General features: G+C 39.3%; 1 protein-coding gene and 2 long non-coding RNA genes across 5 annotated transcripts in view; 1 reads left to right on the top strand and 2 right to left on the bottom strand.

Moving 5' to 3' along the window:
* The window catches only part of SLC35F1 (solute carrier family 35 member F1), a 225,747-nt gene that overhangs the window by 147,360 nt on the left and 50,869 nt on the right, over positions 1-27,518 (top strand). The window lies entirely within an intron of this gene.
* Positions 9,917-11,380, bottom strand: LOC135298074 (uncharacterized). The gene is made up of 2 exons (XR_010360046.1): positions 11,228-11,380; positions 9,917-10,051 (listed from the first exon to the last, which is right to left on the bottom strand). It is a non-coding gene; the product is annotated as an uncharacterized LOC135298074 (long non-coding RNA).
* Positions 11,794-14,765, bottom strand: LOC135298075 (uncharacterized). Its single transcript, XR_010360047.1, has 3 exons — positions 14,638-14,765; positions 12,052-12,116; positions 11,794-11,940 (listed from the first exon to the last, which is right to left on the bottom strand). It is a non-coding gene; the product is annotated as an uncharacterized LOC135298075 (long non-coding RNA).

Here is a 27,518-nt window from a genome sequence, read left to right on the forward strand (position 1 = left end):
AGCACATGGAGATTGGCTTTCCAACACCTTGCTTTAGACAAAGCCTGCGAATGTCATGCCATGGTAGTAATAATATTGAAATTTATACCACCCATAAACCTTTTATAGCAGTGTAATTAGTTGGGCTATTAGTACTACCCAAGCTTAGCCTTATTTTATTGCTATGAACACAGCCTGTAATCACATAAATGGTAAGAAGTAATTACACTTAAGGGCACTGTATAAATGCAAGCATTTTAGTCTCTCTAGTGAGTCCTCTTTGTGAACAAAAGGAGGGGATCCTACAGCTTTTCCTCTCCTGTGGGTACTTCTTTCCATGCTCTCTTTAGAGGGTCCTCTAGTGCAAAATAAGATTGTAAAACTTTTGTTCTTTTCAGTAATCTGACTCTGCTGACTGCTGTGCTAGCTGCAAAGTAGGCAATAAATAGGAAGAAAGAACTGTATTCAAAGAGTTTGGGGACCATTTCAGCAAATCAGAGATGTCTTACGGTGTTCTCAATAGTAGATTATTCAAACGAGCTTCTTCTTGTCTTGTGGTTTGTGCTGGTTTGTAGAATTATTAATATTAGTCTATAAATAGGGCAATATTTTGGAGAAGAGAGATGCAACTTTTAATTGATAGCACCTTCTTGAATATAAAGCATAGTCCATTTGGCTTTGCAACTTGCTGCTAGGTTTGTTCTGTGCCCTGTAAAGGAGACCGGATGGCTCTTCCTGTTGTGCATCACTCCACATCTCCAGCTTCCCTCCCAGTAGGCCTATACCACCATCTGATGATAGTTCTGCTGTTTCTGGACCTCTAGTGCAAGTCAGCTGGTACAACATCAATTCTGCAGTTTCACTCTGGTGAGAATAGAGTGCTCACAAAATCAAAATGGGATATTTCCTTGTAGTGTTAATAGCCAGAAGGAGATTCACTGTGCTGGTGAGCAGGACTTTGAAAGGAATTAAATAGGCCAGGAGCTAACTGCAAGCAAATTGGTCAATACTCATCATCCAACCAGAATAAAATGAAATTTAATTAAGTGGCCTAGAATGACTGTGTATCAGTCTTGGGCATTCTTCCCACATTAATAATCTAAATGCACTGGGGAGGAAAAAGATGTCAGTACTGATCACTCGATTCAAAAGGAATTTAAAAGCGTGTTTTAAACAAAGTAGAAGGTGAGAGGCAGGGAATGACCCAGCCTGTTGTTTCAACCCTGACAGCAACCCCTGCTCAGGTGACAGCACTGCCCCAGCAGTTGGCTCTTGTCTTTGGTCATCTTTTTAGCAGTTTTCATCATAGTCCCCTCAGGACTGCTTCTATATCTTCCAGAAAAAGACTCCAAACAAAATCATATCTGTGTGAGAATTCAATTTCTGTTATACTTATTGTGCCACCTTTGCAGAATTTTGCACAAAGCTGTGATAAACATTAATATCAAAGAACATAGTTGCTACCTTTTAGATTTCTGACTCCAAGGTTACAGCTTAGTTACATAAATGCTTTCTCAACACTTATGCCTGATATCTTCCCTTTTTGAGGGTCTTTTAGAACTCCCCAGTCATGAAACTACTAATGGATGTTTCTTAAAAGCATCATGTCTTCATGATTTGCTACTCTTGTAAAAAAAAAGTATTTGTCCACAAAAGAGCTATTCTTCTGAGCACCATAATCAGAATTATCACAGCAGAATTTGTAAGGAAAAGTTGAACTTTTGACTTCATCACATTTTTGAAATGCTTGAAATTATAGCATCATGTCTACTATTCAAGAACTTGCAGTGCTTGTGGATCTAATGAGATTTTGTTTGACAGTTTCGCTAAAGATCAGATTTTGGACTTCGTCTTTATTACCTAGAGTTTCTTAGCTCTTATGGATTATTGCTTCTGTGCTAGATGAAGGGTCAAGTCCCTTGCTGTTTTCTCTTAATATTATCCTGCCTTTCCAGCTTTTACATGCTACTGTTTAATTTTAAAGAAGTTTTTAGTGTTTCTCAAGAAAAAAGCCTATTATTAAATCACAGAATACTCTGCTACTTGGAAAATATGTCAGAAGCATGCTCCAGAGACTTAAATATTTTTAAATTGTTTATTTTTCTATACTTTTTCTGCTTCATTACAACTTAAGCATCCATAAATTGGTCTCATGCTAAGAGAGCTTGTAAACCCTGAGGGCCTCCCAATATAACCAATACCCTAATTGCTTTTAAGAACATCATGAGTGGTTTCCTGGTGTGCTCCAATACAAAAGTCAACAAATTGTGGTTGAGACAGTCACTTCTGCCCATGAGGTTCTTTTGTGATGCAGTTGCACTCTAAGATGAGAGATTAGAAGTAATGTAGGAGAGGAAATTAAACAAAGAGCAAAATACAGCAGCCCATTGAAGTTTTCCAGGACAAAATCCTTATTTAAACTGGCCAAGTTTCTCAAACAGGTATTCTGTGAAAGCAAGAATGAATGCTGTAATTGAACCATGTGTTATAAAGCTACATTCAAGAAGGGACAGACTCCAAAAGACAGGTACTCCTGACTTATGGTTCATCCATATTTGCATTGCAAAGAATATTCTGAAACTTCCCTTGAGGATTATTAGGGGTTTGCAGTTTGGCAGCTTCTTTTTGGTGGTTGTAGAATAGCTGATTAATATACAATGAAATTTTTATGAGGACAGAGAAGAAGCATTTTCTGTTCATCTGTGTAGTGGATTGTTGGACATACTTGGCTCAACATACGGTTCCATGGATAGGTTTCCATTCACAGCTGTCCCATCAGTTAAAGCGCTTTGAGATGAAAGCAATAAAAATTGCTATCCTCATTTAAAATTTAGAACATAGGCATCTAAGAAATGTTGCCTACCAATAGATAAATACTAAATTTGTTTTTAAAGTGCTATTTATATAATGGATGTTAAAAGTGCTTTTTTGACCAAAAAACTGGAACTACTCTATTAAAAATAGATTATTATGTCGTAATCTAACAGACAGGGAATGCAAGTATGTCTGAAATACAAAGAGGCCTATTCAAATAATGCTGTGAAACCATTTGACTTCTGTGTTAGTGCAGTGCAGATTTATAGAATGTAATTATGTAAGACAATCATGCACAATATAGTCCTTCACATCCTGAGCTATAAAACACATAACACCAATGAGGCAAAATAGTGTTCAGTAAGAGGGTTTAAGGCAGTAGGTGTTTGAATCCAGAATTCCACATTGAAGGAGATTTCCAGAACTTTCTAGCTGTGCCTACCGCTTCCCAGCATAAGAGGACAGAAAGATGCCTTCCTTCCAACATTATCTGTCCCGTGTCAGATTCAGTATTGCTCTATCTTTCCTTTTTCTTGCACTTTTATTCCCACATGAAGTCTGGGATCAGCTAAGGTTATTCTTATCAAGAAGAAGATTCATCTTCTATCTGATACATGTGTAAGCAGTATCCAGCTGTGTGGAAGAGGGAAGACAGCCCAAGCCTGGGACCAGGCCAGGTTTGTCAAAATGCATCCTTTGCCTTCTAGAGGGAGTCCATTAATCACCTGTTTCAGCAGAGAAAACTGTCCCTTTTGGGAAATGAAAGAAAAACAAAAAAACATTACATTTGTTTGTTTGGGATTTTTACCAGTCTCATTAAAAGCTACTACTAACACCAGTTTTCTGCAGTTGCTCTGTCCACAGAGATCACTCCGAGTTTTGGCTTAGATATGTTCACCATGGAAGTAATAACAGTTATCCTATAAGGATTGTTTTATCACCTGGCAATAGCTAGACTTGACCCTTGATTTAAAAATCAACCTCAGCCAACCTTTTTCTTTTTGTCTTCAGTTAACACTAATTAAAAGAACAATTTGCACATACTGATTTTTGAAGGCTCAGTTGCTTCTTTTCACCTGTTTAATTTACTGCTGTGTGCTTGAATACAATCAGCTGTTACTAGAAACAATTCAAATGAAAAATTGCACTTCAAGATATAAGCAGGTGTTGTGTTAAATAACAGCTCCTTCATCTTCCTCTGATGAAACCCAAAAATTGCCTTTGCAGTTCCATAGGAGAAGATGTATTTTATAGATCTGGTTGATTTGTATTGTTTGCTAGGTTACTTTTCAAATGTTATTACTAAAAATATAAATTGTTTTGAATTTTTTTCTATTTTGTTGAGTTCTTTAATTAAAATATAAATTGAAAAACAAACTCTGAAATTTAGCTTCACCTGAGTTCAAAGGTATTTTGGTTGGAACAGAGTTTATTTCCCCTGAAAATATTCTTTTTGTGCAGAAAGTTTGTTAATATGTTAGTGGTAATTCTCAGTGTTCCCAAATGACATGATTTCTAGGAAAGCAATGCTTATTTTTGTTTATCTTACAAATTTCATGTTTGGTTCATCATTTATAGCTTGAGGAAACAGGATTTGTATTTCTGTTGTGTTTATGGTACCAGATTTTTCATCCTGAAGTCCACAAATACTGTGAAACTGATCTTTAAAAAAAATCAAGTAAAAAATATAAAACAATTCTAAGAAGAAGATACAAATAAGAAAAAGGATACCTTTTCACTCATGATCAGTTTTAACTTTCATGGTACACATAAGGCACATTTTCAAATATTGATGTATGATGTGAATTCTTGGGTTCAGGTTTTGATGGAGGTTCCAATAAAAGTAAAGTTAATTTATGCCAAAAACTGAATGTTGAAGAAAATATCAGATACTGTAAGTAAAATTAAGGGATGGCTTTGTTTTACAAAGAAAATATTGATCAGCAGCAGTGAAAGGTTTTAGGAACTTGTTATTTTTTTCAAATGTTTCACACTGTTTCATTCTCTAAAAGTCCAAGATTACCCTTTCAATATATTCCGAAATGAAACTGGGTTTATATGTGAATTGCAATATATAGTGTTTCCATCAAAATAAACTGGGTGTAGGTTCTTTCAAGTCACATACTATGCAGCCATGAATGATGTGACGTCTCATGCCCTTGGATTACATATCTAATAGTGGAATAAAGCATGACTTATTTAATTTCTTACCACTACTCAAGGATTATTTACAGAACTTGTCAGTAACACTTTTTGTCTGTATTTTCCACAAAACAGAGGAATTGCTACATGGCTGCTATGTCACATAAATTTTTAAGGCAGCTTAACAGTTAAAGAAGATTACATGCTAATTATTTATTAAAGTTTTCAATAAATTTTAGCCTTGGTAATGAACACTCCTACCAGATTTTGACTGTTACTTTTAATTTAGTTTTATTAGAGGGTTGCTTTTTCTTTCTTTCCAAGCTCCCCAGATTTTCAATCTTTCTTTCTTTCTTTCATGGCTAACACTTCAGGCATCTTATCTGGACCTTGCAGTGCAGACTCTAAGAGGACAAATGTCTCTCGGGGTCACAGCAGAATGTCAGATGCTCACTTCTTTCTGGACAACAAAGCTGTGCCAGTGAATCTTCTTTCACTGTGCTGTTAGTAGAACAAATAAACTGGTGGGGTTTTTCAGCTGTGTTTTTTTCACTTTATCTAACTAGCTGTGGTATAATAGTAAGTTTGCAGAGAGCTCACTAAAAACCTCAGTGCTGACAAATTCCTTACGTCTGTTTCCTGACACAAGTCCTTATAAATGCTCTTTTTTTGCCTCTTTTCCTCACATTCTCCTGCTGTCTGCTTCATCTGCTTTCTCTTACTGGGCACCTAACTGTTTTGATTTGCTTAAGACATGGCAGTTATTAGCAGTAATACTGACCACCAGAGATGATTTCTGATCCTTCATCCCTGCCATGATATCTTTGTGTTTGACTCTGTTAAACCACCTTCCTTTTACGAAAGCTCCAAGACCTTAATCAACAGTAATGACAAGCAACCTACAATGGAAACCTAGATTATTTTCAAGCTTTTGCAAGGAAAATTTTATTATTACTCTGGCTGCTTACAAGAGTTGTGTTCGGGATTTAAGGACTTAAGATATGAATTACATAGTATAAATCAACAGTTACTCTAATTTAGCTACGACAGTTTGTATCAGATGAGAATTGGGTGTTTGGTGGGGTTTACAGGAGACCTGTAAACTGTGACAGGAATCACAGGCCCAAGAAGGGTGAAGAGTGAGGAGTTTGAAGGAATGTGTTGTATGAACCTTTCTGACCATTCTGCACCCATTCACAGGACACTCAAACAACTACAGGATACCATTAAGAAATTAACAGGGGGGTTGGATGAATGGTTTAAGGGATGGGGAATAACTGGATGGTTGAAAGATATTGTAAAGGGAATTTTGTTAGTTTTAGTAAAGAGGTCTCTTTGTTGGCGGCCCTGGTGGTTGCAGTCATTTGGAAGTATTATTCCAGCTGGAACAGCCAAGGAGTCAGTGGCAAATAGGTTGTGTGACCCTACTAGTAGGAATATAAGCACAAATATATATTAAAGGAATATAAGAACTGTTCAAGTTTCACTGATAAAAATGGGAGGAGGGCAATATAAAGATGACTTAAGAATGACTTTATCCTACAAGGGAGGCAAACCATGAGTAATGAATATACAGTGGCATCTGCAAATGCTTCACTGGCTTATTGATTTCTTAAAATTTTGTCTGTGATTAATTGAACCCTTACTTTTGTGCTGTAAAGTCCTTGAAGCAAATCCAGTGTAGATGCACTCATCAGACAATGGCACTGTTCATTTTCTTTGTCTTCCTCGTGACAATGACTATCAGAAGAGCAAATAAGCCTCAGCAGACCTCAATACTGTTTCTTCTGGTATTTTAATCAGTTTTATGTTTGTTTTAGATATTCTGGTCTTAAAGTGTAAATAATATAATAATACTTTTCTATTAAAATTAAAAAGTGAGCCTTTAACTTTTCATGGGCAAAGAAAATGCTTTCAGATAATAATCTGAAGTGCTAAAAAGCAGAAAGCAACTAAAGAACATTGTGCTCAACTATCAAGAGCAAAATTAATTGTGTGTACTCTTATCATTGCAAGGACACCCCCACTTTGATTTTAAAGGAATGGAGATGGTGAATCTGCCTTTTCATGTGTATAACCTGCAGAAGTTCAGCAGTGTTGGATCTACATAGCTCCAGTGGGAATAAAGCCTGTTTTTTAATCTGCATTTACATCCAATATACTTTCAGTCATGCACACTCTGACTGCTAGCACTACAGAGCTAAATTCTAAAAAAAATGTGGTAACATTAATTTTCTTCTCCCTGCTATCTAGTCCATGCTCAGCACATTGATGTATCTCTCAACTGTTTCAAGAAAATAAAAGTAGATGCACATTATTTGACCATCAATGTCTCATCAGTTTTAACTCTATGCTTTCTAAATTGCTTATGAGACTAAATACGAGCCTGGATGCCAGACTTATGAGTTGGCCATCTGTGGGCTAACAGTTGCAAACTGGTGCATTCTTTCATCAGCAAAATGCTGGCCAGGCTATTGCTTCAGCCAGCCATGGCAGCAGAGAAAAATAATCAGACAATCCTTAGCATTTATGCATATTCAGAGGAGGTCACCGTGTTCACTCAGTGTCAGCTGCACATGTGCTCTGGAAGAGGCACAGAGAGGGGGAACAGCAAGCAGGGAAAGTGAATGATATTATTGAGAGGGATACTTTTATTCTCTGCCAGAGTCAGCTGAAAGCGCTGTCAATAACAAGCACCATAGGAGAGTAATGACTGCAGAAGACCTCTCTCCCACAGTGAGATGCTGCAAAGTCTGAATGCCAGTCAGACCCCTCCTCTTCTGGCTGTGCAGCAAAAAAAAATTCCCTTTGTTTCATGTGTGTGTGGCTGATTGAAGCTATTGTTTACCCTTGCTCCCTTCTTTTTTTCGCTCCCTTGGCGAAAAGCAAGAGTTGAATTGGGGCTTTCCCTCCTCTGACAACAGCCATGAGGGAAATCGGTCCCATTCCCAATTAAAGACTGCAGTCCCATAGGAGACCAGTTTGGCTATTGCCTTTCACAGCATTCCAGATTGGGGATAACACAGAGGTGGTGGAAGGAAAAACTACACAATAGTTGCTGGATCACACCACTTAATTTCAATGCAGAACATTGTTTTCCCTAATTTCAGAAATTTACCTGATTTTGAGTACTAGAACCAATTATAAGCTGTCATTATGAGCTGGGGAGAAGTTTGGTCTAGGCAGCAGTTACCTGCTAGATACCACTCAAAGTCAGAAGTCTGTTGAACAATTTAATATGGGTCTAGGAAACATAGCACTGAACAGAACAAAAGAACCTGTGGGTAAATTACATTTGTTCTTAGCAACAAAATCTGTCTCTGGTTCTGTTGTTTGTTTTGATAGAGAGCAAAAAACACCGCCAATCTCTCAGTCAGGCTTGCTTCTGGACTTCGATTACAGTGGCTTGTGGTGCCACTGTCAGGTGAGCAGGCAGAAGGTTGTCATTTTCTACAGAGAAAGGAGGATTTTATTACATTGGAATAATCCTTTAGGTCTTAAAGGGCTCACTGAAAGTCTGGGCCAGCATTTGTAGGTCTATCTTAATAGTTACAGTTACAGGTAGGACAAAGACAAACTGAAAAAAAAATACAGTAAATGGTAGAAATAAGACTGGTGCCACATTCCTTACCTGTGGAACCTCCATTGTAATTCCATTCAATTCAATACAAGCCCTTTAGGCTGGTGCTTTCCCATCACAGCCCTCTGGGCCTCAGTGATGGGCAGCAAGCCTGGGAAGCGATGCTGGGATCAGCCAAATGGTCAGGGAAAGTAGTTCAGGTGGAGCAGCCGTGGGGAGGTCCACCCACAAAACCAGAGCAGAATCTGGCTGGCTGCTAGCTGGTGTCTGGATATGAAGCTGGTGCTCCCTACTCTCTTCCTCTCTAGTTCTCCAGCCAATCCCTCTCAAAAGAAAATAGATGTCTTCTCCTTTCCTGCTGTTGTGTCCCAGAAGTGGTGAGAGTCTCACCTCAGCCAGAGTGGCAGCAGGGGAGCAGAGCCATGTAAGCAGCTGAGTTTGGACAGCACCAGCTGACTGCTCTTTGCTGGAGGGTGATGTATCCTTATGACACAACCTACCTATGAAGACAGTGGCACAAGCGTTTTCCCAGTTAGTCTACACCATGGCTTGAAATAGCATATCCATAGCTTCAAAGCAGTGTAGGCATCCCACAGCCCTTCTCATTCCTGCTGTCTTGCCCCAGGGTGGGAGATGAGTCCTGCACCTCCCGCATGTTATTTACAGAGGATCCCCAAAGAACAGAAATCCATTCTCCCCCTGAGAGAGACTGGGAACAGTCTGACCCGCTCTGATGTGGAATCATTAATAGCTGAGACTTTCCAGTTGAAGTTCAGATCTTGAACTTTTTGTTCAACTAATTGTATTAGTGGCCAAAATTTTCTTTCACTGACCTGCAACTATGCATCTCTTTATTTTTGAGTGCTTTAGCACCCCATGTAAATAGTTGTTTCTGAAAGCTTTATTCTTACTGGTCCTGGCCTTCAGATGAGACGTAGTAACATACACAGACCTTGACATCTGTGTTTGTGAGAGTCTTGGCTTAAAGAAGTGACATAAATTCTGTGCAATGCCTATGGCAAACTCGTTAGAAAATAACTGAAATTGAAATGGCCATTCAGATTGTCATGTTAGGAGAGAAGTAATGAAAACTAATCTGTCTTTTATGATTTAGATCTCTCACATGCAGATTTATGAAGTACATGCCATGCTGACAATTACTGTATTACAGACATTAGCTTGCTTGTTTCTGTTCAGCTTCAAGTTTATTTTAATGAACAAGATCAGCCATAGTAAAGAAAGTAGCAGTAACACTACTGCCCCTTTTCCCTCATGTTTTCTTTCTTTACAAATTATTAATATTTGGCTAAGAATCCACCATAAAATCACAAAATCTTGGAAAACACAGACTCCTGTCCTAGAGAACTGTAATTATCACCACAAACAGGCATTATTGTAAAGTTATTCTTTAACTTGCATTGATATCCAAGCTTGACTCTGCCTGGGTCATGTGCAGTCACACCTGGGCACCACCTCGCCCACTGTCCTTCTGCTGAGTCACTGTCTCTTCACCTGGCTTTCCATCCCCAGCTCATTCTTAGGAAGACAGAAATAAGTATTGGAGTTTCTCAAGTACAGGAGTTTCTCAAGAGCATAAAGAACATGATTTCTTCATGACTGTCTAGGCTCAAAATTTCCTTGTCCTTCAATTATTATATTCTGGAATCACATTTCATCAGCTCATCTCAATTCAGCAGATGATTTAGGCAAGTGCTTAACTTTAATGAGTTTAGGCTTCAGCAGCGTTCTGGGGTGCTAAAATACTGTTGGCAGAAATAGTGTGTATGTGCTGAGATGGCATTTTTGTGGTTTACTTGCACTTGTTGTCTATGTTCTCTCATGTATACCTGTTGTTAGGTCAGAATATCACTCAAGAGCCATCTAGATGCAGTCCTGTGCAACATACTCTAGCAAGGAGCAGGGAACCTCTAAATGTGATATCTGGTGCCTCTTTCCTGTCCTTGACACTCCTTTTTCTGTGACAGAAATAAGTGTGCTCCTGCATAGGTTTGGTGGTTTTTTTGACAACTCTGTGTCACTGTCACCCATTCTTGCATTGCATTCCCTTAGCACTGTGAATCTTCCAAGAGAGCTAATAACACTTCAGTGTCTGTCTCAGCAGCTGTTTTCAGTGGCTGAGGACACTGCTTTTCAGAGTCAGCTGATTTCAAGACAAAAAATTTACCTAAAGCACTCCAATCTATCCTTTTGCTCTTTTAGCCCAAGCTCTTCCCCCTTTGCAAGCAGCAAGAGCTGGTGAGACCCTGGAGTTTCAGTGCCATGTCTCTTCTGTAGCATGACAGTGGCTTCTGGAGGTGCCTGTCTCTGTGAGGATGTGGATGTGCATTATGAGAGGTGGCCAGGGAGCCTGCCCAGAGAGACGAGCTTGCTTAAAGTGCTTGAAAATATTATTATCTGTTTTACAGATGGGAATTTGAGAGGAACTGAAATGAAGTGATTTGCATGTGATTACACAAGCTGTCTCTGGCAGAGGCAGAGGAATGCTCCCTTTTTTAATATCTTAGATTAATATTTAATAATGTAACTGACAATATTGATTTAATATAACCACAGTTCTGGCTACCATTTGCAGTGCTGGTGATTTTCCACGACAAGTGTTTGTCTTTTACAGACTGATACTTCTTTCAGTTGGCCATTCTGCCTAAGCTGCTGAAAATTGGATAGCTATGAGCTCTTCTTGTCTTTGCTCACCTAGCGGGCTCTTGGTGGGCTTCGGGTCATTACTGATCCGCTGGGCACTGTAATTCCTTCAGTCTTTCCACTTTGATTAACAGGAGTAATTAATTGTACACTGATGAGGTTTGTGGTGACTAAGGTGCTGCAGTTAGGGGAGCAGCATGCAGAGGCTGGAGAGCCAAAAAAAAAAAAAGAAAGGGAACAGGAGAAAGAAGCCATGTGGACTTTTGTTCCTTTGAAGTGACCTTTCAGCACAGGTTCTTTACTTTTTCACTTCCTTTATGTTGTTCTTTTCCTTATTTGTTCTGAAGAGTGGAGCCTTCCTTGCAAAGCTATTCATATGTAAAAAGTTTTCACATTGGGATTCATCTGATAAAGTCTGCAGAGGGGACTTATTTGCGCTGACAAGTTGGCAGCCAGACAGCCTCTCCATTTTCTAAATGAAAGGACAGTAGCAGCAGGACATCTCCTACCCTCTCTGCCTTTCAGTGCTGGACGAGAACCAAAGTCTGGCCAACAGCCGTTGGGGGCAGTCGGCTATTTAGGAGCAGCAGGAGTGTACGGACACTGGGAATGTAACATACGGTTTGCCTTCTGTGAGAACCAACACAGACAAGTGACATTTGGGTTGCTGATTTTCAGGGATGGGGGATGGGAAGCTTGACCTAGCAGATGCAATCCACTTGCCTTCATTTTCTGTAGCAGGACTGTTCCAAATGTGAAGTAATCTAAATGTAAAGAGGAGGTAATCATAAAGACCAGGTAATTTTCTTCCCCATTCAGTCTCATATTCTAGCATGTAATGAGTGTGGGATCACTCCCATTTCCTTCAAACATACCTCTAGGGAAAGAAGATGAAGGTGCTTCAAAAGCCACGTCTTAGTCACATACACGGCACTGCAGACTAATGGCAGAAAAAATAATTACTGCTCCTACCCAGGCTCAGTGTTTCTGTATATATTTATTCTCTAGAAGGTAGCACTTGAATTTTGCAAGTTTAGCTAGACAGATGACCTGTTTTAATTAAATACACTGGTGTGCATTTTATGGAAGGGTTTTACCATAATTATGGTGATGTGGAAATAAGTTTGTTTTCCATAAAACCCAAAGGGAAGCTGTTAACTGCCTTTTGCACAGTTACTGCGTTATTTATCTTGAGAGGAGAAGAGAATATCAGCCATATGCCTAAACCAATGTCCTTTTCTACCAAATTAATTTACAGAGCCAAAACAATTGCCTGTAGTACCCCCAAAGGCTGGTTATGGCCACAGTGCAGGCAGCTGCTAAACAACAAGCAGATCACAAACATTTCCAAGGGTTCAGATGAACATTTTTCAGAGGGGACCCATGTGTCGTGGCAAGTTCATGCTGCTAAATTGGACCATACATGGGTGTGAATTTCAGTGGGAAAACATGATCTTTTCTGGTCCCCCTGCCAGTTTTCTGTGTTTGGTAGCAATAGACCCAACACTAGAAGTATGATTGATGTCTGTCATCCAGTAAATGGTGCCTATGTATAAAAGCTTTCACACCATGTCTGAAAGAAACAGAAGGTCCTTTTGTTATTGGAGTGGGAATCTTTGGTCAAGAGAACCAGAGCAGGAAGTATAGTGACTGGAAGATCAATGTTACCCCTACTATTTCATATTCAGAGGTCTGTGCTGCCGTAAACTGCAAGAAAAGAAGGCAAGTGATGGGAAAAAAATAAGCATAAAATAAAATCAATTTAAAGAATAAGGCCTCTAGTAAATTTACCAGATCAAAAAATGAAGTATTGCTGAATAAGCTCTTATTATCCAGTGTCAAGCACAATAGCATGTAAATGAATGTAATAGAGATGATGAACTGCTCAAACCTTGGCTAATGCTCTTAGGACTGATAGAGTTGATGGGAATTTGAAGTACAAAAGGGTTTTTTTTAGAACAATATCACTGCTGGTTTTGAAAGATGTTATTAAGGGAAGCTAACAGACTCATCACAATCTTTTAAAGCTGCGTTCCTCTAATGAGCAGCTAAATGGCAGCTCATGTATAAATGACAACAGTTCATTTAAATTGCACCTTGCTGCTCAGGCTGATGGTCAAACAGATACATTGAAAGTAAAACTATAAAGGAGGCACAGCAATATTTGGATAGACACTTCTTCCTTTTCTCAGCCTCTGCCTTGTGTTGAAGAGACATGGAGTGGATGAGAGATGAGAGCTCAGGGGATGTCAGTGGGAGCTCCCATGAGCTGCCTGGCTTGTCTAAGGAGGGAGAATTAAACATGAACATGAGCATAGGGCATTTTTTGATGTGTCATTTATAAAATCAGGGAAGTGTTGGATGGGGGAGTTTTCAGGAGTGGTGTCTTGCAGGGCATGGAGCCAGGCAGCTCCAGCAGACAGGTGACAGTCGGACCTCTATGGAGGGAGAGCAGGAGGCTTTGCAGAGCAAACTGTCAGAGTATACCTAGGCTGACAACCTGGCATCAGAAGTTCCACCTATGGCAAGAAACAGCAGAAAAGCTTTTCAAACCCTGGGTGGTGTAAGGCTTCGGGCCTCAATGGCCTTTTTATACAGGCACTGCTGGAAAGTCAGGAATGACACATTTCCACAGGAAGAGCTGTTGTGCAAGTAAAGGCAAAAGGGAAATTGAAATATGTTTTTTCACATACTTAGAAGACTGATGAAATTCACCTGGCAAGTCATGAATTACCTGCATGGTCCCAATCAGGATGTCCCATATAACCCCTATAACAAACAATTTTTCCTTTTTAGTCCAGAAGCCTGGGAATTTGGGCTTCCCCTTGCTTGATTTCCTCATATACAGACCAACCTCAAAGAAAACAGGATTGCAAAACAGGAATAGCTGGATAGGAAAGCTTGCATTCATCTCATGTGATGAAATTATAGTGTGGTTCAGCTGAAGGTAGTGGTACTAATGCACTGTGGTGTTTAATATGTGGTTCTTCAATTCTCTCTGTGTAATTACCACCCCATTCACCTTTCAGATCACAGGCAGTACCCTTCACTTCTTTTCATTCCCATCTAAAGTAAGTTTATGCATGAAACCCCAGGTTTCCAGATTTTCTTGCTACAGTATGAAGCAGTGATTAAGGGAAAAGGAAAACCCAGTATCTTTAACTGGAATAAAAATGTAAAGAATAAAAATACTGAAGGCATGCCAGATTAACATTTCAGTAGTCCTGTAGTTGTTCAGGAACTTTCCTTTGCCCTTGATACTTCCCAAGTCCAGTCCCAACTGCAGCTCCTTGGTTTTGCAGGTTTTTTCTCAGCATATGTTTTCTTTGCTACAGACAAGGGCTTGTGATGGAAGGGATATTGCCTGGTCCTTTGTCTTGCTCTTTAAGCACCTCCTGGTATTTTGCAAGGAGGTGAATGTAAACTCATGTATCAGTAAAACAGCTTTTAAAATTACATACCAAAATCCTAATTTTTATGGTGTGTTGATTCCTGGGGCTTAGTAGCTTTCTGTGGCTTTTGAGAGCAGCAGCATTTGTGAGGAAGGTGGGGGTGGCAAGAGGTAGCCAGAGCATTTGTGATGCTCCAGGTGCTGAGGATATTGTGAGCAGCTGAGTCATTTGGAATCACAGAACCATCAAACACTCCAGGTTGGAAGGGACCTGTCCATGTAGTCCAACACCCCTGCAATGATCAGAGACATCTTCAGCTAGATCAAGTTGCTCAGAGACATGCCCACATAATTTCTGCTGGCTGGAAAACTTTATATAATTGTTGGAAAGGGTCCTAGATGCTTGTCAATTAAACTGTCAGAGGAGAGGGGATTTGCTGCTCTCTTGTAGAAGAGCACAGCTCTTTTCTGTTGGGGGCAGGTAAAACTGCTGAGTTGGTGAGCATGACCATGAAGGGATATGCCAGCTCCTGACACAGAGGGTGAAATAGCAGGCTCAAGGCTGATGCCACTTAGCAAACAATCAGATGGTGCTGTGGTGGAAGGTGTAAGCTTCATTTGCTGCAGGCTAACCACAAAGGTGGGCGTGTGGATGTGGGATACACTCATATTTGAATGTAGCAAAATTGTTTCAAAAAGTAAAGGTAAAGCTGCAGTGGGCGTATAGGGAAAAAAAAAAGGTACAAATGGGGGAGTAATATACAAGGTGAACTGGAAAAAGAAGGAGAATGTAATTATTTTGGGGAGTATTTTGCATTTGAATGCTGGAGTTTTTCAGACCGCAGATCAAACCAACACTTAGAAGTGTCTCCATGTGTGTTTCCAGCTCACAAAATACTGATTGCAAGAACTATTAAAGGCCAGTTGGTATCAAACTCTCCTTCAAAAGAGACTCCATTCCAATATTTAGTCTAAATTCTCTACCTAATACTGTGCTTGCAATAGGTAGATAGAGATATGAATATCTATAAGATGATAAGGAATAGTGCACAAATTATATCCTTCCTGCCTGGGTGAAGCCATCCATCTGCCTTAGCCCTCTTCTCTGACAGAGGACTGCATGCTGAAAGGGAGAAGGTTTGAAGCAAGAACTGAGAACATGCAGCCACATCTCAGGATATAGTCTGTGTATATTCTGACTAGCGATTAGTTGCAATATTATTTATTTTATTTTGATACATCTTACCGTGTTTTTGAAATCAAAGAATCTCTATTTATTGTATGATTTATTAATATGATAAAAACACTTAAGTATTTGAACTATTCTATTGACAGGTTTTATGTTACAAATATCAGGGCACAAGTCCATCACATTGGACTCATGAGTCCATCTCATGTGGACATGAGTCCACATTGCTTCTCCTGACCTTCTTATTAAAAACTATGTAAATAAAATAAAACCATACAAAATCAATCAACTAAAAATCCAAATGAAACCTGAAACTTGTAAAACAAATAAATCAGAATTCTAATGCAAAAATGTTTACACATTCTTGTCACTGGCAATTGTAATCAGTTTTCATAAAAATATGTTCATTTTGTCTAAGCAGATTTTACTGTTTTTTTTACTGGTGAAATTGATGCAGAAGTCTGAATCCTAGGAAGATGTTTTTTAGCCTTTCCTATTTGAAAATTATGTAAACAAGAAAGCAGTTAAAAATGCAGTAGTTTATTTTGAAGTGGGAATTTTTTAGAGGAGATGCATAAGACAGATCATGGCAGACCTGAATAGTTATTATGGATCTTGTGCATTTAAGAAACTCAGAATTTGGCAGTAAATGAGCCTATGTAGTTTAATATCTTGACTACACATATGCTAAAGCATATGTTTTCCTGGACCTACATATTGAAGGATTTTGTTTGTTTCTTTGTTTATTTAGAGCTATTTTTCCTGGATGTTATCTGTCTTGGATACAATTGTAAGGATGATGTATGTATCATACAGGATGAACTATATTAGCTCATTCTTTCTCCTAAGGAGAAATGTTGTATTTTTTATGGCCAGATATTGTGCATTCCTCTTCAGCAACATTAAATAGAGCAAGGCATAAAAAGAGACCAAAAAATAGAGAGGTTGTCAGGAGAGTTCTGTAGTCTTTTGCTGTCACAACACAAGATGATGGTTTCTGTTTTTTGAACTAAAAATAGCTTGTTACTTTTCCCTATCTAGAAAATAAATATTAATTTATATGCCTAAAACCAAACCAAATTGTTATTAACCCCATGAACAACCTAAATCATCCCATTGGAGTTGTCTTCTAGCTCACTTAGGAGTAGCAAAGATCTTCTATACAAAAGCCAGGACAAAATTATTGAGAATATGTGAGAGTTACTACACATGCTTGGAAGACAGTAAAGAGCACGATAATAAATTGATGCATTCTGTCAGACCATGGAAAGGCTGACTGTGGTTTCCCATGAAAATCTTAAGAAGGAGAGAGAGAGAAATGGAGTGCAGGAAAACAGAATAAAAAAAAGGGCTTTTTGAACTCCTGCTGGTGCGCTTGTTATAGTTGGCAACAGTACTTTCTGGGAGACTGGTAGGGATCTCATGCAAGCCTATGAATTGTGGTGGATCTTTGGGGAATGTTTCTACTTCCATAAGCCCAATATCAGCTCTAGCAAAGTAGATAAGCAGCCATTCCTATGCAGGTACTGAATGTATAGTTTTAACATACATTGTGAAGGTATTTTAACATACAGATGAGGGCATGTGTCCAAGCAGCACAGTTATGTCCACATGCTACCTTCATTTTCTTCCTCTTCCTTTGCCATCTGGCTGGCATCTTGAATTTTATGCCTTCAAGCATTAGTTGCTTCTTCAGAGTTTCATACAAGCTCAGCCTGGTGTTTGCAACTAGAAACACACAAATGTGTAAAAATCCAAATTATCTAATTCACCTGGGCTGCACTGCACAAATTTCAACTGAAACGTCTGCTCACATCTCCTGTATATGGCTTTCTTACTGTCAGTGGTAAAGTTGGCTGAAAGGACTGAGCATTCACATAGGAAGGCTTCTACATTTCGGTGTAGAAGATGTGAACTGGGGACACCCAGTGCTGCTGCCACATCACAGAAAACCCCAACCCTGCTGTTGTGCACTTTGTGGAGCCATTGCCACACTGAACAAAGCAGGTGTAACTCATCCTCACCCACATTATGCTCATGGGCACAAGGCTGCAGAAAATAAGGGCCATGATTTAAAAAAAAAAAGTGAATGCATATTTCAGGATCAAAGAATGGGAATAGTTATGGGATGTTTAATGGCACCTTCTCGCTTTTTGATGGGTTACAGAACTTTCAGCTTTAAATATCTTCCATGAAAATATTCCATCCATTGTTTTTACAAGGAACTTTTCTTGATGCTAGATGCCACCCAGTGTTTTATGGGAATTATTTTATTAACTGCATTTCCTGAAAGGGTATTAGTCTACTTTTCTCACAGAAGATGTTTTACTGTTGCTGACAAATGAGATTTCATACTTACCTGTCATGGCCTTTATGATGAAGTCTGAGTGTTCCACACTGACACATCTTTTCTCTGAGATGGTCAGACAGCCTGTACACCCTTTCTGGCTGCCTGATCTTGTGTGATATACCTTCATTCTGCCTGTGCTGATGGGTTTTCTGAGAAATGGGATTGCTAAGGTGACCGCTACATTTGGAATGGTTTCCTTGTCTTGAATCATTTTGCTTATGCATTTCTCAGCATTGGATGAATCACTCTCATATACAGAATATAAAGTCAGACACAGAATCACAGAATATTCCAAGCTGGAAGTATTATTGAGTCCAGCTTTTAAGTGAATGGTCCATACAGGAATCAAAACCAGAACCCTGGAATTATTGGCACCAAGTTCTAACCAACTGAGCTAATGCTCTGTCTGTGCTTCGCAGCCCTCAGATGCTCTGTTAATTTTATTAGCAGCTCGTGCGAGGAAGGTGCATTGACTCCCTTCTTTCACGTGCTGAACAGTTGTTGTGTGATGGAACTGCCACTGGGCTCCAACTGTGGAATGGAGAAAGGAAGAAAAATCATGACTCTTGAACAACTGGATTGGTGTCAAAGAATATCTGTCTGAGTCAGATATGCATGCTTTCTGTGCAAGCATAGAAAGATGTGCTCCTGAATAAAATGATAGATGACAAGATCAAACGTTCTGTTGGTGTGTAAGCAACCAGCTGGAAGTGTAAGGGGGCATCCCTTACTTGTGATACCTGGCCATAATTCACACATTAATGGTTGGCTACCTCATCAGTTGATGAATTTCTGCTTGGATGTTAATTGCACAGGATGCAAGTTCCTTTTATTCTAACCCTGAGTTTCACATTATAGAATTTCATGTTGCTCTTATCAGCCAGAATATCTTCCTGGCACATTAATATTTCCTCTCCTATAAATGAATTGGACATATTTCTAGTTAGGTGTTACTTTTCATTAGTATGGAATGGCTACAGGGTCAATACCTGTAAAACATGGGCAAGACAGGATAAATGCCAGTGAGACATTCAACAATTTTCTTATAAATCAGGATTCGGGTAAAGGAAACAGTTTTTATACATTTCTTCATTGTATCACTGCTTTTTTATTACTGGAGATTTTTTGATCTTTGTGGCAATCAGCTGGAATCAAGAGAGGCGCAATCACTCCTCACAGCTGCTATGTCAAGTTTCTATACTTCTCAGCAGTGTTTTCAGATGCACATTCTCCTGAATTCTTGGTGAGGAGGAGTGGGAGATGTTTAATTTTCAGTGCACCCTGCTGAGCACTGCATGATTCAGTAACACACATTACAGAAGAGTGAGCAGAAAGTGACTGCGATTTCCAGGGATGACAGACACCAGGAGCTGATTATTTCAGAGTGTTCTTAATACCATGGTGATCTACTTGCATTTATTCTGAATACCAAAATGGGGGTATTGGCTGCATCTTCCAGTAGCTGCCTCCCACACTGATCTCTTTTTGCCCTCCCAGAACTGCTAGTTTTCCTGGGATCGGACCCTAATGGGCACCAAACCACCATTCTGGAAAGTACCAGCTTATGTGCTGGCTCCAGATTCTGCCCCTATAACCAGCTCTTCCTAAAACCATGCTTGGCTTTTCCAAGATACACAGCTCAGTTTCTGGATGAATTAATGGAGTTTCTCTTACTGCAGTAGGATAACAAGTGCCAGATGTAATACTAGTATTTCGCTGATTAAGCAGCACATAGTGGCATTAGCTCTCCTACTGTATGATACCTGGATCCAAACTACACAACTTTATGGTATGTATTTTATGAGATCCTGGATTTCTCCATCATACTTTTATTGGCTATCACTTTCTTCCACAGAAAGATAATGCATGTTATCTTCAGTTAATTACTGTTTTGATTCCTTAAGCATGAGCACAATCTCCAGTCATCAGCAGCACTATCAGATGCATAGTTCACTTATAATAGCACTGATGGAATATCTCTGTTTGCACATCACACTGCAGGTACTCTTTTGTCAGACTTTAGAGGACTGCAGACCTCCAGCTTGCTAGTGCATCATCTTATCAGTCTCACTCTCAAACTCTTCACTGTTTCAGTAGCACAGATACAGTGATTACATTTTTGCATTTTTCAGACTTCAAGACTGCACTAAGCAGGGATACACTTCTTTTGTCTGTAGATTTGGGTTTTGCTTTGTATTTCTGCCATTATTTTATGCAAGACTAGGACCAGGTGAGTTTTCATCCCCAATACAAAGCTGCTTTAACCAATTTACTGAAAGTAAACTGGTACGCATTGGTCATTCAATTAACATTTACTATTCTAGCTAGAGCAAATTAATGCCTGAACTGTATTGCATCAGCTTTCATCACCTTCACCACCATCTTCATACCTTCTGGGTACGATTGCACTTGCATGCTGGTCATGACCACCACTCTTGTGAAAGATGACAAAAAATACACAAAAGTTGACTACTCCAATTATGCACCCCTTAGAGATTATGCACCTGTTAGCTTTCAACTTCATAAACCTACTAAGCTGTCATTTTATAGAGTTTGAATTGTGGAAAATTTGTATTTTTCTTGTGAAAAACGTTACAGTCCTGACCCCATTGTAAAGTTTTTCTACTCTGGTTTTGCCAGCTCAGCAGGCAAGAAGTGCGGGATGGAGAGCTGCTCTCCATGGTTCCTGTTACCTCCCACATCTCTTTCTCCTTTATGCAGACATATGGATGTATAAATCTGATTTGTTTATCTGATACTAATATTGCTAAATCTTCAAGGGTCACATCAAGACCCTGTTGATTTAGGCACATAACAGGTATGCAACAAAATGTCACCTGCTCCAATCAACATGTTATCTAAAAATATGTCTGGCTTCATGTCTAACCTTAAAGGTCATTCTGAAAACTCATTCAGGATTTTGTGATAAAGAATAGCCAGTTTCCTCAGCAGAATTGCCTGTAGATGTCTAGTTGTCATGGTGGCAATGTGATGCTTTATGCCAATTAATTAGCATGGTTCAGTGGTTTTTGATGCTTTTAGTATGACACTTCACTAGCCATGCTGCAAAGGATATAAACAATGGGGGTTTTGAGTAGTTTTGATCATTACAGATGGAACATTGAGATTTCTGGTGTGTATGACTTCTGGAAGTATCATGACATAGGCAAATAAATGCACCAGCTCTCACTGTTGTATGAAGCCATTCTGTTTCACATACTTCTTATGCTCATGCCTGCATTTTCTCTGCTTAACTGGGTTTACTCATTTTGAATAAGCCTTTTGGAATTACTGCCACACATAGAACAAGGTGCTCATGCTGTGGCCAACAATGAAGGAGCCACAATGGATTGGTGTGTCTTGCATGCTTCCCTTGGGCCTCTGCTGCTCATCACCTTGGGGATCTGGACTGGCCTCACAACTACTTTAACTAGTGGCAGCTCCTGCATTTTCTGCTTCATGTGTAATTAGTGGCACTTCTTGTATAATCTGTGGTTGTTCTAAAGTGAGGGGTTTAGAACCATGGTGATGAGAAGTGCCCAAAGCTTCTGTATTCCTCCAGAGATAATATTTAATATGTAATTTGGAAGTTTAGCAGACTTTATTCCAGTTCACCAACAGTGGTGTCAGGACAGTTCCAGAAGGGGGATAATTCTCCTAGATGCTGTACCACAAATAAATACTCCAAGAGGAGAGTGTCTGTTTGCAGACTTCTAACGCAGAAGAATGCTGGAATACCTCTATTGATCATGGTGCATCTGTAAAGCCATATATGTCTAGAGCCAGGCAGCCATAGTGTATTCTCTTCGGTTCTCCCCTTGGCCCTGGGTAATGACATCAAATAGTACTGGTTATTAGGATTTCACATATTTTTGGTTAAAATTATTGACTCCAGATGAAGTTCTAATTCTGCCAGCATTGCTTCTGTATAATCATCTTCCCATCCTATTCTACTTTGAAATGCTCCTTTAAACATCAATTAATTTGTTGTAAAACTAAAAAGTACTTTCAGGGTTGAAGTGTGTCTGTACCACAAGAAACAACAATCCCTTTTTCAATGTTGCCCAAGAGCCTTATTAATAGTAATCCTCTTAATAGTACTGGCCTCTTGGTAGTCATCAGCAGAGAGGTTTCTTTTTTGGTAGATATCTCTAGGTTTCATAGCCTGTAAAAAACCCTGCTTCTCCTTCATGTGTGCCATATCCTGGATATTGTCCTTGCTCATATTTCATGCCAGTGCCTGCTACTAGGTAGCAATTTGGTGATCCCCAGAGTGGGCATTCCCTGATCTCTTAGGGATTTGTAGCTGGTGTGTAAGAAGATGCAGAGTCCCAGCTTTGGACCTCCAAGCCTGTACATAGTGGTGGCAATGTTAGGTTTTCTTTCCTCTGCTCAGTTAACTATAAAATCTGTAGGAAGTAATATCTTTGCATTCTCTGTCAGATTAGATTTAAATTGCATCAGTGTGTTCAGACATTACTGATGGAGAATGGAAAAAGATACACTCCTTGACTTCCTTATTCTTATCTTACTGTCTTTTAAAAAAGGCTACATATTCAATTTCAGTTGGGTCTGCTTGATCTATGAATGGTTAATAGTAATGAAAATTTGCATTGGGTCTTTTTTTTTTTTTTTACTATCTCAGTCAAATCTCATGCTTTGGGAAATGAAATTTGTAAGAATCACGAATAACAAGTAGGTAATTCATTATTCATATCTGTCTGCTGGGAAAAAAATGTCACAGACTGGGTAGGTGGCTGGACCAACATTTTGTAATGAGTCTATGAAAGGTGGAGAAAAAAAAGTCATGCATTCTAACTGACTCCTCTGCCTTAAACAATGAATATTATTTCTTTTATGATTACTTGACTTTAATTAATCTTGTGAATATGATTAAGATGCCCAAGTTTATCAAGAAGGATAAATTATTTGTGCAAATTACACATTTATAAATGATATACAGAGCTATATATACAGATTTCTTTCATTTGATCATTTGACTTACACCCTAGTAAGTTTGAAAATGAGGGATTTTTTTCTTCTGAAAACCATTGTATTGCTGTAAGTAGTTTAATAGTAGATAAAAGAGGATGAGCAATGAAAAAGGGCCTGACTTCAGAGCTTAGAGTGTAAAGGAGTAGGAGTAGGGGAAAGGAAAGGAAAGGAAAGGAAAGGAAAGGAAAGGAAAGGAAAGGAAAGGAAAGGAAAGGAAAGGAAAGGAAAGGAAAGGAAAGGAAAGGAAAGGAAAGGAAAGGAAAGGAAAGGAAAGGAAAGGAAAGGAAAGGAAAGGAAAGGAAAGGAAAGGAAAGGAAAGGAAAGGAAAGGAAAGGAAAGGAAAGGGGAAAGGGGAAAGGGGAAAGGGGAAAGGGGAAAGGGGAAAGGATTACAGTTGGAAGGGATCTACAATGATCATCTGTCCAGCAGCCTGTTTTGGAGTAGTTCTGTGTGAAAGTGAGCCAAAAGCTGACACACTCAGCATTAGCTCAGAGGTAACTTAACACTGGGAGTTTTGTAGATCAGAAATCAATATTTTGATAAAATCAAGATTTTATTCAGAAAGATATAATCAACTCTTAGGTTTGGGGGAAGACTTCAGCTTCTCAGTGTGCTTATGTCCCTCTGCATTACAGAGTGAGATGCATTCTGCCATGTCAGGGAAAGTGCTTACCTATTTTTAGGCTAGGGGATAAACCAACTTGAATTAAAAAATTGTATATTAAAAATAGCACAGTGGTTTTTATCTTGACACATTAAAAGGCTGGGAGTTTATCAGGTTTTTTGGTTTTTTTGAAACAGTGTACTGTTCCAAGCTTTCTTCAGGTCTTACGTGGTTCTGGACATGGAGTATTCTTTGCAGTAACCTGTGATAGTGACACCAAGCATTGTGTCTGCCACCAAAGGGAAAACAATATGTAGTTTAATGGGTGGGCAGGAGGATAGAAACTGAGGCATGATCAGCTACTTTATTTGTGCAGCTTAAATTGTAATTTACTCCTTAAAGTAATGACCGGTAATCTCATGAGATAAAACACCTGAAGATTTTAAGATCTAACAACAGAGCTTAGGCTGGATCAAAATCAAGGCACCAAAAATTGATCCTTTCATGTTTTATGAAAATGCATGTTCAAATTCCTAGATCTGACTTCAACTATTATGATCTTCATCCACAGTCAAAACAGACTGTTCTGCAAAATTTCTGAAAGGAAATAACAAGTCAAAACACTTCAGATGGGCTTGTAATTTAGTAAAGGGAATGCTGTATTGTGTCATGTTAATAGGCTAAGCCTGCCCTATATCAGAGAAGGAGAAACTTGTCCCTTGCCTGGATCTGCTTACTTGGTGCTCACCTCCCACAGGAGTGATATGGATTTGGCTGCAGACTGCTCAGGACACAGCCTGAAAATGAATCTGAAAATCCCAAATCTTTGGTTTTAGGCAGGTCTTTGCCCTGGCTCACTGTGCAGCCCCACAAGCACCAGCTGGCACAGGGCAAGGAGCAGGAACATGTGGGAGCCAGTTGCAGCAGCAGCTCAGGGCTGTTACACCAACGCAGTTTTCCCACTGTGAGAGAGGAAGCAGGAGGGAGCTGTGAATGAGAACAGGTTGGATAAGATCAGATGTTCTGAGGAGGCGAAGGGAGATGATGCCATCTAGTCTCCCAAAGGCTTGCTGAAAACGTGGTACAGGACAAAAGCAGTGCAGCCTGCAAGCAGTCATCTGTGAGGGGAACAGAGTCTTTTCAGGTGCTCTGGGAAGCCAGACTTGTGAAGTATTCCTGTAAGAGTGCATTTTCTCTGTTGTGTAAATAATTTAGCAGTGTCAGTGTTTTGTCTTTAGGCATCAGTATTCCATAAAGTAGTCATCAGTAATACAAGTGGATATGAGGAAATAATAAAACTTTTTGGGTCAGGGGATGTAAACTCACACAGAAGAGAAACAACAACAAAAAAAGTTATTTTGAGCTTTTGTGCAGAGACGAAAGTCTTCTACAGCAGGCCTTCAGTCTCCTGAACCTTGACTTTTGCTTCTTTGCCTTCTTGACTCAGACGCTCTTGTGTCAGAGGAGGACCAGAGTGTCTGGCAGCCTTCCCCCTTGCAAGTCTCCTGCACTCATTTAGATCTCCCTGCTAAACTCTATAAGGAAGAAGGAGAGCACAGCTCCTTTGATGATCTTGATCTAAAAAGCAAGTTGTCATCTAAACTAAAAGAGAGAGACTGCAGGGGATGAAAGAGAAGCAATATGCTGATTTTCTGGTCTAGCAGTGCTGTTATTCTACCTGTGTCCCAAGCCCATACACAAATAATTGGGAATTTGCTGTCTTAATGGTTGTTGAGTTTTTTTATTGTACCTCTGTGGCTCTGTGGGTGAATTTGTACATGTGTATTTGTATATTTGGTAGACACTGTGCAGCTAAAGCCTCTTTCAATTTTCTCTCTAATTTATTTTTAATTTTGTAACCCCCCCAGGGGTAAATCCTTATTACACAGACGCAAAACCATCTCTTTTGCAAAGCAGCTTATTTGTTGATTTTTAATTCATGCCAGCAGATGCAAAGCTGTAGCTTTTTTCCAAAGACCGAAACCTCCTTTGTATATATCGCTGTTAAATGTGTCTCACTGCAAAATTAGTAAAAAAATTAAAACTTAAAATATCATTCTAGAAAGAACAAGAAGAGAAGGTTTTAATTTCTCTACAATAAGACTATGCTAGACTTCTGAATGTTGAAACATTCTTAACAGGCAACTTACTTTTAAATCTACATTACATTTGGATTAGACTGAATATGAAGACTCACATTTTCAGAAGCTCAAGTGCTGAAAGAAGTTGGGGGTTGTTTTTTGAAGGAGGACCTCCATCAAAAGAAGGCAGTGTCTAAAGACAGCATTGCTGTGTGCACTTACATAAATGCATGTTCACTGGCATCAACATGTGCTTTGTCTCACAGGAAATGTTGCCCTTAAGCTAACCTGCACACTTTATGGTTTAAGATTTGTTTATATGACTAGCTGAAACTCCTAGTCACAGATGTATTGCAGTAATAACAAAAAGACATGATCTGAAATAATCTCTCTTCCTACTGTATCTCATTCTAATCAAATCATGTTTAAAAAAAGTTGAAAAAAAAACCCTTTAAAATGCTTTACCAGCTGGTTCAGGTGTAGACACATTTGGTCCTTCTGGTCTACTATGCTTACAACTCAAAAGACATGAATAATTAGTTTGCTTTGAGTTGTCATCAAGGGAGATATATTTTGAAAAACTCAGATTGTCTCTTTTTGCTTTGTTTTTAATAAAGTGTGATGGTTGTGTTCCCATCATTGTTTTTACACAAAGGCAATGTTTATTTCTATTCAGGATGTAAGTCTTAGAATAAAGCTCTTGATTCTCTCTGCTTCCCCTTTTAGTCTTCACAAGTCAAGGCTTTCCACTTATCTCCTTAACTCCAATTTCCATTCTCTTTCTTTTCTGAATTCACTGAGTTTGCAATCTGTGATTGCTGTTCAGAGGTCCTATACTGCTGGCAGCCCCACACCTTCTCCAGGTCATCTTCCACTGTTGCCTTTTATTGGATGTGTTTTGCTAATCTGAGACATTTGAGTATGGTGACTTCGTTTCAGCCACCTGTCAAAAACAGGACTCCACTGCCTGTGCCTTGATCTGTGCATAGCATTGGACTGACAGTCACTGCAGATGATCATCTTCCTACTGCCAATCTCTCCAAAAGGTCTCCCACTTTGGAAGTGATTCCTGAGCTTTTTGTTCTGCCCAGCACTCTCAGAAGAAACTGCTCTTTTGCAGTTTGGAATATCTCAGAGATCTAAGTCAAAGTTAATTTACCATGTAGCAAGTATTTTTCTTATTTTCATCAAGAGAAAAGAGAGAATCAAGAAAGCAAAAAGAGAGAACTGTGTATGCCAGTTTAAATTGTAGAAGAGTTAATTCCCATCACTGGAAACTGTAACTTTACCCATTAGCCGGAAGTCATAGCCATACATTTATTTTTAAAGCTGACTTAGTTGGTCACATCTGAGCAATATGGTGATCTGTGGCTGGAAATTGAAGAAAGCACTGGCAAAACAAAGGCACCAAGAGCTCTTCACTTGTGTCCACAGTCCTGGCTCAGGCAACCTACTGCCAGTGCAGTCCTTGAGCCTGCTGCTTCTCTCTGCTTTTGTAGGTACCATCAAGGCCCTGTTGTAACAAAAAGGGATTCAGATGGGATTTCCACTGTTGGAATGGAGACTGCAGTTCAATGTCTTGGATTTTTTGGCTTTATCTTTACAGTTAAAATGAAAAATCACTCTGCAATGTTAACCACATCTTTCCATTGCATCATTGTTTTCCAGTTGATGCTTTAAAGGCATTGTCTGGGCAGCATAAAAACTTGAGATACAGTTTCAATACCTGTAA

Source organism: Passer domesticus, chromosome 3 (genome assembly GCF_036417665.1).
Source record: "Passer domesticus isolate bPasDom1 chromosome 3, bPasDom1.hap1, whole genome shotgun sequence".
Taxonomy (NCBI): domain Eukaryota; kingdom Metazoa; phylum Chordata; class Aves; order Passeriformes; family Passeridae; genus Passer; species Passer domesticus.